This window comes from Chrysoperla carnea, chromosome 3 (genome assembly GCF_905475395.1).
Source record: "Chrysoperla carnea chromosome 3, inChrCarn1.1, whole genome shotgun sequence".
Taxonomy (NCBI): domain Eukaryota; kingdom Metazoa; phylum Arthropoda; class Insecta; order Neuroptera; family Chrysopidae; genus Chrysoperla; species Chrysoperla carnea.
The window spans coordinates 42694547-42709212 of record NC_058339.1 but is presented as its reverse complement, the minus strand read 5'-3'; the positions used below and the strand labels follow the sequence as shown (position 1 = coordinate 42709212).

The 14666-nt window shown below is 28.7% G+C and overlaps 1 protein-coding gene across 1 annotated transcript in view; it reads left to right on the top strand.

The window, feature by feature from the left end:
- Positions 1 to 14666, top strand: part of LOC123296042 (potassium voltage-gated channel subfamily H member 8) — a 220148-nt gene that overhangs the window by 163552 nt on the left and 41930 nt on the right. The window lies entirely within an intron of this gene.

Below are 14666 nucleotides of genomic sequence, written 5' to 3'. Positions count from 1 at the left end.
CTTGGGATATGCAAAGCCCCAAACAAACTTCAAATTTACACCCTATCATTTTAAAGGGCATCAAAGAAAATTTTACATTCAATTTGACTGAATTCAAAATGTATGTTTTTTGTGCACCAGCTCCTAAATGAATTGGAATATTTTCTAAATGAATATTTCCATTTAAAACTTAACGCTGGATTTTTTCACGATAAAAATATTTATTTTACTATGTATAAAGAAGTAATAAAAAATATTTTTAAAAAATTAAAAAAAAAAACTAAAAAACACGCTTTTGTAACTAGCTGAACTAAAAAAATAGAGCTATTAAGAAATAAAGCATTTTCTGGTAAAATGCGTAATATGCTTCCTTTGAATTATTGTAAATATTTTATTGACAGATCTTGGAAAAAGTAAAGCACAATATGATATCTCAAAAAGCAACCCACACTTTTTTACGAAAAAATAATCTTGTTCTTAATCGCTCTAAGTTGAATTAATTTTTTACTTTCTAGTTTAACTGGTTACAAAAACTTTTTTTGCAAACTAATTCTTATTTTCTACTTTTTAATTCAGGTACCTATAATTTAAACTATGAATTATTAATATTATGGAATGTTATATGCGCTTCCACCAGAATTATATATACATATATATATATATATATATATATATATATATATATATAATTTACATTATAAAATCGTTAACCCTAAAGATCCTGATCGGGATAATCAGACATCCTTTAAATTAAACTGTTGTATTGTCATCAGTTCTTGAAAAGTGTGCGAAGTTTCCAATCAATCCGACGTTTTGAAATAAAAGCATGTTAAAAATTTTCGTCAATTCACAGTCTCACACAGTTTTTTCCTATAATATATTATCAATTTTAGTAGACATATCTCACGTTCTCAAGTCAGGTAAAAGAAACTAAAGTTTTGAATTTTGTAATTATCATTTACACACCTTTTGGTCTAGTGATTAATTAAGTACAAATTGGTAAATTTTTTTTAAAAAGGGTTTGCATATTTAGGTCGTTTTCTACAAATGAATAGGTCAAAGGTCAGATAGCACTGGAAGAAGATATATTAAATTTTTGTGTGTCAAAAATACAACATCCTTTGTAATACCTGCAAAAAGTAATATTAATTTAGAATGATTACATTCTTTATGATTTTTTTAAATTAAGTCAGAAAAAAAAGTACTAAAAATAAAAAGTGTTCCATTTTTGCTTTTCCATTTAAAATATAGAGTGGTGAGCGTAGGGTAAATACACAATGAAAATTATAACATTATGATTTATATAAACCCGACTAGAAATTGTCCCAGTACTTATATTGGGGCCCGCTTGGGATTTGTTGGGGCATGGCCCAATAGGTCTATCCCAATTGGGATCCGATTGGGAACCTTTTGGGATAGCCCAATGTAAAAATAGGCGATTTTATAATAGTTTTTCCCAACTGGGGCCTATTTGGTAACTTATTGGGATAGCCCAAATTAAATTAAAATAGGTCTATCCCAATTGGGATCCAATTGGGAACCTTTTGGGATAGCCCAATGTAAAAATAGGCGATTTTAAATAGTTTTTCCCAACTGGGGCCTATTTGGTAACTTATTGGGAAAGCCCAAATTAAATTAAATGATAAACACAACGGTTTTGTTTGAGTGGGACCTGGTTGGGAACACGTTGGGATAGCCCGGTGTAAAAATTAAATAATCTTTACTCTATTTTTACCTGATTTTGAAAAATTTGATTGCTTTGAATAAAGCAAATATATATGTTCTTAATCTTAATACAGTTAATTGATTTAAAAAAATTTCCTACTTTATTAAAAACAATCATAATTTTTCAATTAATTTTTTTTTGTTTAAGTTATTTTTTTATAGTAAGTAAATAGTTAGAAAAAAATAATTTCCCTAAAAAAGTTTTAATTCAAAACGCTTTACTTCACTTTTAACTCTGTACTTTGAGTATTTATAAACTTTTCGTTTTTTACATAATCTATTTTTTTCTCTTAATATTATTCTGTTATTCCTATTTCCCTTCTATTTGCATCAAAAGTATCAGTTGTTCATTTTTGAACTTTCCGCGTTTTATTTATTTAAAACATTTCACCAGATGGCGCTGCGAGAAGTTTTTTATTTGTCATAATAAAAACACATTATGTACGGTCGAGTATGAATCGAAAATAAGTGATTTTTTATAGTTTTTTTTTGGTATTTTAATTTATAAAAATTCAGCATCATACTATATAATGAAATTTTTTTAAGTGCATTTACGTTTAATTGAATTTTATTATTTTGACACGTGTGTAACAAACATTTTGAATGTAATTGAAAATGTCAATTGGATATTGAGGTTATGTAAAATGTGAACTTGGACGTCTACTGATCAGAAGATTTCGTGAAACAACTCCGCACTAGTTTTTATTCAAGTATACAAGGTAAAAATTTCGATCACAAGTTATATTGTGATTATTAAAAAAAATAGTTCTTTCATTAATAATTTTTTTTTTAAATTATTATAGATGTCTTTATTAAAAAACTAGCTTCCAGTCCCGAAAACCCACTAGACGATAAAGAAATTTTGAAGGCAATGACAACAGTGATACAAGGTGCTCGAGATTGGGATGGCCATCGTCTTCTTCGTTTAAAAAAATGATCATTCTATTGACTGGATCTATTGTATTTTTATAAATTTATAAATAAAAAAATTTGCTTGGTAATTTTCAGTTTATTTTTAATTTGAAGCTATAGGCTACATCATGATTGTATTGATTAACAAGGGGCAAATGATTTACAATAAGGTAAATTAAGCGGGAACAGACCGAGATTATTCGATTGGGAACCCATAGGGCTTGCACATTCGGGAACCTATAGGGACTGCCCAATCGGGAACCTATAGGGACTGCCCAATCGGGAACCAATAGGGATCGCCCCACCGGGCCCCAAATAAGTTTCTGCGTTACAGCCCAATTTGGGGTCCCAATTGGGCAACCAAGCTGGGTCCCAATTGGGAGCACGTGAAAATTTCTAGTCGGGAATGTCTTGGTTTCTTTGTTGATAGCTGTATTATTAATAGTTGTACCTTATTAATTTGCCTTAATCTATTTTCTTATCGATAAAAAAAAATCGTAACAAACCATAAACTTATAGATACACTACATCGTTTTAACTATTACAAAGCAAATTTTGAATTAATGGAAAATCATTATCTTACTGAAAAAATTTTAAAATAAATTGGCAGTTGGTGTGATACTTAAGTCGTATGACTTTTCAGATTCTGTTTATTTTATTTCCAGTTTTTTTTATTACCATTAAAAAACGGCTCAAGTAATTCTGCTTAAAACTCTTTCAGTTCTTAAATACGCGATTGCACGTCGAATAAGCCTAGCTAGTCACGTGTTAATGTCAAAACCGCGACAATTATAGAATCGCGCTCTTAAAAGTATAAAAACAAGAAAGTATTTTCATCTGAAATTGTTATGGTCAGTAAAATCGTCATTACAGTCAACCTCTTTTCGATCCTGTGGAAAACTGTTTCATCTTAGAGGTCCCCCGACTGTAATGACGATTTTACATATCATAACAATTTCAGATGAAAATATTTTCTTGTTTTCATACTTTTAAGAGCGCGATTCTGTAACTATCGGAGTTTTAGTTTTCGAACTTTATTTAAAGCATTTTGGGTTTATAATTTCATGAGAAAATATAACAACATATATATATTTGAAAAGTGCTATCATAACTTTATGTCCTCTAGAGAGGGCCATATCCAATTTAATGTTACGCTACATTGCCTATAGCCAGCGGCCAATTAAGACGCTTTTAACGATACCTTATTTGTCAAATTATGATAAATAGCTTAGAAGCTAGGTCCGAACAGATGAGCATACATACATACCGGTCAAACACATAACCCTCGCTATTGTATAGTCAGGGTAAAAAGGCACTTTCTTTATAGTACGTACTCATTGTCTTTGTATGTCATTTGACTACATTTAAGATTTATATTGACATAAAATAACAAATAGTTTTCTATAATTTTAAATAATAACTTGCCGACTACAATTTCGATCAATTGACTACCAGTGGGTGTAACTATAGTTACCGTTCAAGACCTTTATCAGACCTATTTATATTATAGTACTTTTAAGAACTGATAATAGAATACTTGGATATTAAACAAAAATTAAGTCCCAAATAACATACGGTATTCCATAATTGCTTGCACTTCTTTTAGATGCTGTACGAATTTTGCCGTTTCATATGGTATAATATTGTATGATAAATTATAGTTGTATATTTTCGTTTTATTTCAAAATTATGTTTTTTTTTATTAAAGAACCATTTTATTATGTTAAGAATAAGTACATTGTATTTACTCGTAAAAAAACATAATTTTCTTTGTACATAACACAAAGAAAAACACCAACCACAACACAGCAGTGATGATTTGTATTGCTTAAAGCTTTTTAGCATTTTTTTTTTTTTTTTTTGTATATACAAAAACATAGGTAAAATGTAAAATTGATGAATAATAAGATTTATATTTAGGTATATAATATAAAACATGAATAATTATATTAAAGAAAGAATATACAAAATAAAATGTTTTCAAAAGAAAGTTTAATAATAAAGACAGACACTAATTTACTATACCTACATTTATTTTACGTAGGTAGAATGTAGAATTAGTTAGGTACTAATTCACACCACAAAAGTTCACAGATGGAATTTACTTTTTTTATGATCCAGAAACAGAAGAATGGGTTGACAAATAATAATTACATTATTTTAATTTACGTTATACTAGGCTTGATACCAGCCCGCTTCACTGGACATAAAAGTAAAAACCACCGCTTTATAGCCCCCACCTCTCTTGATCTCACTTATTCTCATTCCATTTGAGACTCGAAGGAATTGTTTTACACCGCTAAAATATTTGCACAATTTTCAATTTTTTTTAAATTTAAAATAGTCATAATTCATCAGAAAAGAAGGCAATGAATTGTTTGACATTTACTATTATAAATTTGAACAGATATCTTTAGTTTATGATTTAAAATGATATGATCATAGATGAAGCAGTAAAATGTCAGAATAAATTAAATTTTTTTAAATAGATATTTATAAATTATAGCTTATGTGTTATTCTGATGTACAAGCTATATTGTTGTACAGTTTCATTCAAATCTATTCGCTAGTTTTTACGTGAAAGCGTAACAATCAAACACACAAATAAAGAAACAAACAAACAAACATTCTTACTTAAAATAAATAGAATAAAACAGTTCTTGTCTCACACATTGTTGTAATATCAGGTTAATTATTCTATTATAAAATGGGGTAAGGACACTGATTTAGAGATAGGGACAACCAAATATGACGAAGTTGAAGCTATTTTAGTCTAAAGAAATCATTTATTAGGGTAATTGGGTACTTTACTTTTATTCAAAAAGTACTCAGGGTGATGTTAAAATATTTTAGCTCCTATAAAAAAGTAAATGAAAAAAACGTAGGTTATTGCTTATAAATTATTGAAGACTTTCTTTTGAATGGTAATAATAGACCTTTAAACCTTTTTTTCTTAATCATTAAAAATTATACTTCTGTTTAAAGTATTTTATTTTGATAAAAGTTAATTTTATTAAGAGGCGAAATTCTTCTTCTTTTGTAGCTTCGGTGCTAAAAACATTAGATAATAATTTAATACCTTCTACATCGTTGCTAAACTATGACAGATTCTATAAGTTTACCTATTACGAGTGTTATTTATTATTATTGTGATAAATTTAGATTTAAAAAATAAAGTCACGTGTTAAATTTAATGACTGTTACTGTTCTTGTCAGTATTGTTGTAAGTCGTTAAAAAACGATTTTATATTATGATATAATACAGTTAAGATAAAAATGATAATGTCAAAAATAAACTTTATCAACACTCACCCATCTCACACAACAGCAATTTTACAGAATGATCTAATCACATTATTATAATTTCTACTTTACTGTGGAATGAATTTCATTTTCTGAAAAATTGACTTAAGGTAGTTGTCTGGTGTAAACAAGCCATCAGTATATGCAAAACCCATAGCAAGCTTTTAATTAATAATTATAATCTTAGTCCAAATTTTAACATGTCTAAAGAACAATACTGTAGTTGACTTAGTTGAATTTGTCACAAAATTTGAAATTTAAATTAAAATTGATTAAAAAACAAAGAAGCTATAAGCATTCAAAGAGATGTCCATCTCTTTAAGAACGTCTTTATGGGGATACCATGTAATGATGTCACTAATCCATATCTCCCTCTTTGTTTAATTTGTAGTTTTAAACGTTAATATTTTGCATACTTCCAAAGATTTTCAAAAACCAACTTCACTTTTCTGTCCGTACAGTGAAAATTCTTCACCTGAAATGATAAAAAACATTAGCTGGCATCCCCATTAAGCTTATACCAGGCCTCACTTCTGTTAATAGATCATCACTAAACTATTCAAGCTAGGTTGTGGTGTCAGATTTTCTGGCGTAAGTTATTTCTTTCGTTATAAAATTGAATTTATTTCAATAAATAAACAATTTCATTGATTCAAAAGATAACTACCTTAATGGGATTACATAATATTAGAGTATTTGTGTAATCTTTGTATTAGGTAGATAAGTTAACAGGATATTTCTTGGTTATGGGAAGGTTCTTGGTCATAGCAAATTTTTACCATAAGTGAGATTTAACCTGCAAATTGTTCAGTTCTCTTAAACCTAGTCAGAGTAGACACACATGTTCTTTATAGCAACTTAATCGTTCCGTTTTTTTTTACACCTATTTTGCTACATAAGCCTGTTCTAACAGGTAGAATGAAAGCGAAAACGAAAAACAATTTTTTTTTCAGATTTCTTACCACAAATTGTGAAAAATGAGTTTGTTGGTTAATTTTAATTCCTGTTACAAAATGTCTGTGTCATGTTTTAGTTTATTGAGAACTTTAATAAAAATTTCACCAAGGCCCCAACCAATAGCAAAAGTTTTAAACAGTACTCCAATGTCAAATTTACAACTGTTTTCTTGACACTTAATTACATATTAACGATAAATATAAACGAGGAAATACTGCATACTTGTTGTTGAAAACTTGACCATGTATAAATGCAATCAATATTTAAGAAGTTGTGTAAAGTAAAATTTAGTCAAACAATTCATAGGCGATGAGGCTCTTGGAAGTTAAACTAATGACTTTCTGATTAAGTAAAATATTTTGACATTGATTACTGTAAAACTTCATTTTTTTACGAATTAAATGGCAGAATTCTACATTTTATATGTCCAGTAACGCGTACGTTTTTGGTTATTTAAAACTTAAATTTTACAATTTTAGTTTTGATTTGAATAACATGAATTTTCTTAATTCTTTAAACTATCTTCTAAATAACTATCTTCTTAAAATTTTCCATTCTCGTTTCTCAAATATATATGTCTTCTCATAAACTCCACCATCCAAATTCCGAGTTCATGAACAAGATTATCACAGAAGGTTTTCGTGTAAAAACAAATGTTTGGTGGAATGGATAGAGTGATAAAATTATATTTATATATATGGCGGAAGCGCAAATAAATATACAGTATATATTAAACATTAATATGTTGCACAGTTTATCTGCGTTTCCACCATTTAATTTCTTTACTATAGATAATTCTCTGACTCGAAAAATGAATCTCTCCAAAAAAACAATTTATGCCTACTCCAATAATAGTCCTTCACGTTTACTTCAAAATATAACGGTTGATTGAGGCTGAGCGAACTGATAGAAATCCCAACGTAAGCGTCACGTATAATTATTTGTTTATAATTAAAATACAAATTATATGCAAATTATATTTTATATAACATGAATTTTTATTTCTAAAAAACCACTATTTACGAATGAATGGAATAAATTGCTTGTCCCATAAAGTATTTATTATTGGTGAATGGTTCTCTTAGTATTAAAAACATACAAGTTTTCAGAAAGTTTCAATAAAAAGTTTATTATTCAATGCTCAACAGGATTTTAACCCCGTTCGAATAATAGAACTGATTACACATGAAGTAAATATCAAAAAGATTATAATTTGTTTGTAAATCGTTTATATTGACTTTTGTATACGTCGTATTCAAATCATATTTTTGAAATTCATTATAATATCAGACAAATTACGAAAATCACTAATGACGTTAAGTAGTCAATATGGTAGACATAAGCATACTTAAATCTTAGAAACTGAAATCTTAAAGCAACAGAGGTTTATGGAATGACTAGATCATTATGGTACGTGGAAGCTTCTAAGTCTCATATTCTACGCCCCAAGTGTTTTACTGCACATTTAGTAGCACTGAAAACGGCCAAAGAGGTTCATCGTTAAAAAAATTTGTTCGTCTAATTTGTTTGGGTGCAATAGCACGCCCATAGAATATATATGTGACCAAAGGCATACAACCAAACAGGACATTATCGATGCAACATAACATAAAGATTTCATAAAACGTTTTGACTCGATTTCCAGGGTGAAATCAATAAGTTCCTGTAAGAAAGTTATTAATTCTATTATCGTCAACATTACATGATCCTATCAAAGTTTGTTGATAAACATACTATAGTGATTCTATTTACCAAAGTCTGTCGAATAACAAGAAGTTATTCAAGTTATGGTTGAAATTTGAAATTCAAAGGAATCATACATATTTATACGTATTAAAGTGGAACGTATTGAATTCATTATAAAGATATGTTCACTATTTATTAGCACTAAATATTTTACAGTTTTATTAATCTTAGTCCGATAACAGAAGGCGCTTTATTATTCGTATAAGCTATTTGTTCGTACTCGTAAGGTTTTGATAGCCCGTATTATTTTTAACTTACTACATCCATTAACTTTCATGATGTGATTGAAGAAAAAAATATTAAAAGAAGGAAGTAGTAATGACGGAGGTTTCACCCACTTTTTCATTGGAGTTGTACCGATATCCATCTGGTGCTCATAACGATAGACCTCGAAAACTTTCAGCAGCATATATTGCTTCAGTTTTATCTTTACATCGACAATTGAAACAATTTACTTTCTCACGCATTATATTTCGCAAGCTTCCACTGTTGAGAATCAAAGTCGTACTATCCAAGTTTCAAGTAAACAAACAGGAACATCTTTTGACAATAATATCGTTAAAAACATAATTGAATTTTTAATCTAATATGATTTGATTTACCAATTTTCTTGTGTCTACTAAGACAACAGTTTCAATTTTTTTCCACGTAATTCATTGAAATTTATTTGTATGGAAATTCTTGATTTATAGACATTGACTCAGTAAGAAAGAGAGAGACATTCAAAAAAAAGCAAAAACAATGACTATATTTATGACTAACTTTAGTAAACATATTAAATTCTTTAAACGTTAAGTCATATATAACTACATGATAAACTAATTTTGCCCTCGGTCCTATGCTTATAAAAGTAACATGCAATAATTTCAAACTACTTGATTCCCATAGCTTAAAAAACTACTTCTTCTACTCTAATGACAACACACACGTGAATATTATTGCAAAAATACGTGCTATAATATTCATTTCTACCATAAGTTTCATTTCCTACACTGTTTTCTAAAAACGAACAGTAATTTCTACTGTCGCAAATTTATTTTATTTGAAAAAATGGTGAAAATTTAAAACATACGTTAATAATAGTTCTTGTTGAAAACGTATCTCCTTAGCATTGAGAAAACGTTCTCTTTAGATTCTATTAGCAAAATATTTGTTTAATTTTCATTTACTATGCTTTCTACTTTATTTCGAACAAGTAAAAACAAACAATTGACTGAGTTAATTGATGAAATACCATGTATAGACAGTGTTGATTACTCTATCACATTACACATATGCCTATATATGTGTGCCTTCATGAATAAACAGATTTATTTTTTGATAAGGAACATTTTTTACATTTAAAATTTTGTTGTATCTCTAACGGTTTACAAGGTGGGTCCTACGGACCCAAGACCCAATTGACCTAGCTCATATACGAACTCGACCTCACTTTTTACGTCCCGGGTGCGCTGTAATTCAGCTTGATATTTTTTTTCGTTTTTCAGTTATCGTGTTCACAGATGGACGGACAGACAGACAACCGAAAATGGACTAATTAGATGACTCTATGAACACCTATACCCAAATTTTTTTCGTTGCATCAATATTTTTAAGCGTTACAAACTTGGGAATAAACTTAATATACTATGTATATTTCATATACACATGGTATAAAAATTAATTCCTTGTTATGTACTGAATAGCATTTGAAAACAAAAAATAATTTAAGGCTACGATAAAGGAGAATTGAAGTAAATTAATGAAAGTTTCGTGATTAAATTTATTCAGGATTGTAGTAATATTAATAAAATAAATGATATAAATATAATTTAAAAGATAAACCATATGAAAATCATTCTGTATTTCGTACATGGTTCACAGGTGAAAGTTCAAAGATATTATTGTTAAAGTATATTATATGTAGCCTAACCATCCGCTACAACAACATCGTTATCAAGTATTATTGTACTTTTAAAGTTTTAAAATACTATTGAACTTGAGTGTATAATATACGTTAACGTATATCATTTATATCTACAACGAAAATAACATTGTATAAACTTATAATAAGCGTCAAGTTTTAGAAAATGTTATCTCTCACATAATACTTACACATTAATTTTCATGTCACATTTAACTAAATCAAAGTCATCTGATGTGTTTGTTACTCAACATATATTTTTAGCTTGTCATCATTTTATATTGATACGGGAAATGTGTGGGAAAAAATCGTTAGGAGATAGTGGCCAATTAAGAGGCAGATATAAATCACTAAAAATGAGGATAATTCGTGGAAGACTTTTCTGACATGGCCGCGGCAATGGGCCAAGGGTAGAGCAAGCAGAGCGGGCGCTCCAGGCTCCAGGGTGCAAGTTTATTATTAAAATGCCAGTTAAATTTTGGAAAAAAATGGCGGTTAAGGACGATCTACCTCTACCTTGATTTGGAGGTAGAGCCGACGCTGCATGGCTGCATGGGCAGATAGGTTTTAATGAATCTATGCACCACTTTGGTTCACATTTCATTTATTTTTCCCATCGCATCCATAAAGTTTTTACAAAATTTTGTCTTTCATATAGTTAGATGGACAAAATTTTTTGCAAGAATACCCTCCGGAATTATTTCAAAACTGGGAGCTTATATCTCCCACCTAATTGGGTTTACGAAGTTGAATCTTGGTTCTACACGACGGATAAGACGGTATCTTTGATTGGTTTATAATCTCAACGCAGTCACCTCGCACCGGACCCGGACCATATAGTTGAGTTTTTGATCGAAGATGCTCCAAATTCTTTATCAGTGTATACTATATTTTATTAAAAATATTTAATTTAGTTTCTTATATCAATTTGTTTCTCTATATGAAAAAAATTTGCCTATCAGATCATGTTTATATATTCGTTTAATTAATAGGTAGAAGTAATTAAAAATCCTCTTTTTCAAATGCTTAATCAAAATATCAAATTTGCAGTAATAAAAATTTTTCAAATTTTAAAACAGTATTTCAATGTTTGGTAAGGTTATATTGACTGCCCACGAAGTATACAGGTAGCCCATAAGATCAATTTTGATACTATATTTCCGTTGATGATTAGCGGATTACTAGCTCCTCAATTATTAGGAGAGGCAAAGTACACCTGATGCATATACATAGTATACCATGCACCCATACACCAGCCCATCATATTCTAGTCATACCAATTACTGAACTGAGTCACTATGGTTGGCAGTTTCAATGTTAAGATTCAAAAGTAGATGAAACATATCAATTATTTTAATTACAATTATTCCAATTAATCTAATGGCATACATCATTATCAAAGAACTTAGATATATATAATAGGACAAAGTGTAGTACCTGGAATCAAAATTTACTTCGATGTGTTCTTTAAATCCATTTTTTGAAATTATATGTTTATAGAACTGTTATATCTCAACAAAATGTGTGAACTATGGTACTAGAAGTGTGAATCATGGATGATCTTATTCCATGAACCTTGTATCATGGTATCATGGTTTACAAACTAACGTTCGTAGAATCACCCACCCCCCACCTAGTAGGTCATCTCCTCACATGTAATAGTTACAGTTTACTCTTTAGAACTATCATACAATGTATGTGAACATTGAAATTTCGTCTACGTACATTCTAACAAGTTTCGCTTACAGGCGTCGCGTCCTCTTCTCTTAGCGTCCAGTATCTGTTTCAACTAGTGTCTTTATTGATCCGGGGTGAATAAAACATCCAATTTTTTTTTGTTTCAAAGTCAAACACTAAAAAAAGATTTATTTGATATTTCTGTTGCTTTCTTTCTAGTAACTAAATTTTGTTTTTGTTTATCATATAATTTCTATCGAATAGACATATACTCTTGGTACTACATCTTACCCTACTATAACAAATCAAATTCGTTGTATATAATTAATAATACTTTGGTAACATAATATTTAGACGACGCAAAGCTTATTTATAGTAGTTATATCGAAAATAAGTTAAAATGATTAAATACAGTAACGTACTATCAATAAAATATTACCAACCTGTAATAAAGTTAGAGGAAAACGTAGAGATTTAGTAGATCAAAAGTATAAAGGATATAAATGAGATTTATGAAATTTTCATTTTATAAATCAGTTAGTTCTGTATCTTAATTTCATATATAGCTAAGTAAACTCCGCTTTCATTTACTCAATATGGATGTATAGATAAATATAAACTTACAAAATTGTTAAAAATATGTATAAAGTAGATTTAAACAACATACGACTTTGAAATTTAGAAATAACAATACACAAGCTTCAATCAACATTCCATTCCATTTTGGACTCTTTGCTGATTCACGGAAACAGTGGGTAATATCTGATATGTATGCAAAATCGATGAATATTAAATATTAGGTTCGTAGCACTTGCCACAAAAACACAACTATCACAAAAAATTAGAATTTTTATATATATTTTGTTCAATTAGATCATTTTTTTTCTAATTGAACTATATTTTCTTAATAATGTGGCAAATATAAGTAACTTATCTTTAAATTTAAGTTTGACATTCCATTAATTATAATAATCACATATCTAAAGGTATAATTAATTTACACAGCATACATAGAATACAAATGTGATCAACCTCAGAATGAGAGATAATAGGTCAATTTTCGTATATTGATTCATTTTGGCGTTCTAAAAGTTGTCTTAAAAGTCTTATCAAATCTCCTGTCTGCGTCGTAATTTATTAAAGGTTTAAAGTAAAGAAACGTTTTTTATTGCGATTATCTCGGTTTCTCTTGCTGTAACGATGTTACCATATGTTATGAAAAATGTGGAGCATAGAATTTGCGACGAATTTTATTTGAATCAATTTTTCTGATTCAAATAAAATCAACTGATTTTAAGATAGAAAACGGTGAGCTCTTTGTCTGAAATTAAATGAACCAATATATAAAATTTTAAAAGTAAAATCAAAGTGATTTCTTAGACTTTTTTTTTAAATTTTAGTTCAATAATGTATAACTAATAATTGATCACTCCTGTAGCACAGTGTTTTATTCGCTTTTCTATGTATCTGCTATATGTTACAATCTCCGAAATCATTAATCATTTAAGAAAATAATTGTTGTATTTGTCTTAGTTAAAATATTCTAAATGACATTCACAAATGAAGAAACACTTGGAGTTATTATAATTTTCACGACGCCTTAGTTTAACAAAACCAGCACCACGGGTAAAAAAGAATCGACACAAAATTTGTTGTATTTTAAAAGCAAACTTAATGCTGACTTTGGTCTTGACCTTGAAAGCAGTTGATTTTAAGAACAATTGGAAATTTTCTCTTATAACGTCTTTCATCTTCAGATATGAATCCATGGCTTAAGCTAACATGATCTAGCCCTAGATGAAATGATATAATTTAAAACTGTAAATAATAATAGTATTTATGTAGATGATGTATTACATAGTTATAGCTAAAATAAAATGGGGCAGTCAAGTATACGCTGGTTTTAATAACTTCCTCCTCTAAAGACCAAGTTAATCTTTTAAGAAAAAGTAGATACATAAAATGGAACGTTAAATTTTGTGCTCTCCAAGAATCTGGAGTTTGAATAATTCTTAATTAATTAAAAAAATTAAGCTTTAATAACATCACATAAGATTTAATAAAACAAACGATTGGGCAATTAACATTGTCTATACATGGTATTTCAGCAACTAACTCAGTCAATTGTTTGTTTTCTCTTGTTTTGTATGTATATACATTGAATTCAATGAACTTATATTTTTTAATGTTTTCTTATAATACTGAAATAAAAAATTTTCACAAAAATCAAACCATATCAAAATTTTTTATAGCCTTAATCTCTTATTTTATTGTACAATAGCAATAAATATAGAAAGCATAAGAGTTTCTACCCAATTTTCGAACAAAAACATATTGTTCTAAAAATATAAATACCTATATACCATACATGCATTTAAAAAGATATCTTTATATACAACATTCGCATAGTATATACTTTCGTACAGTGCAGAACAAAAGCAAATTCATAAAGTTAATGACTCAA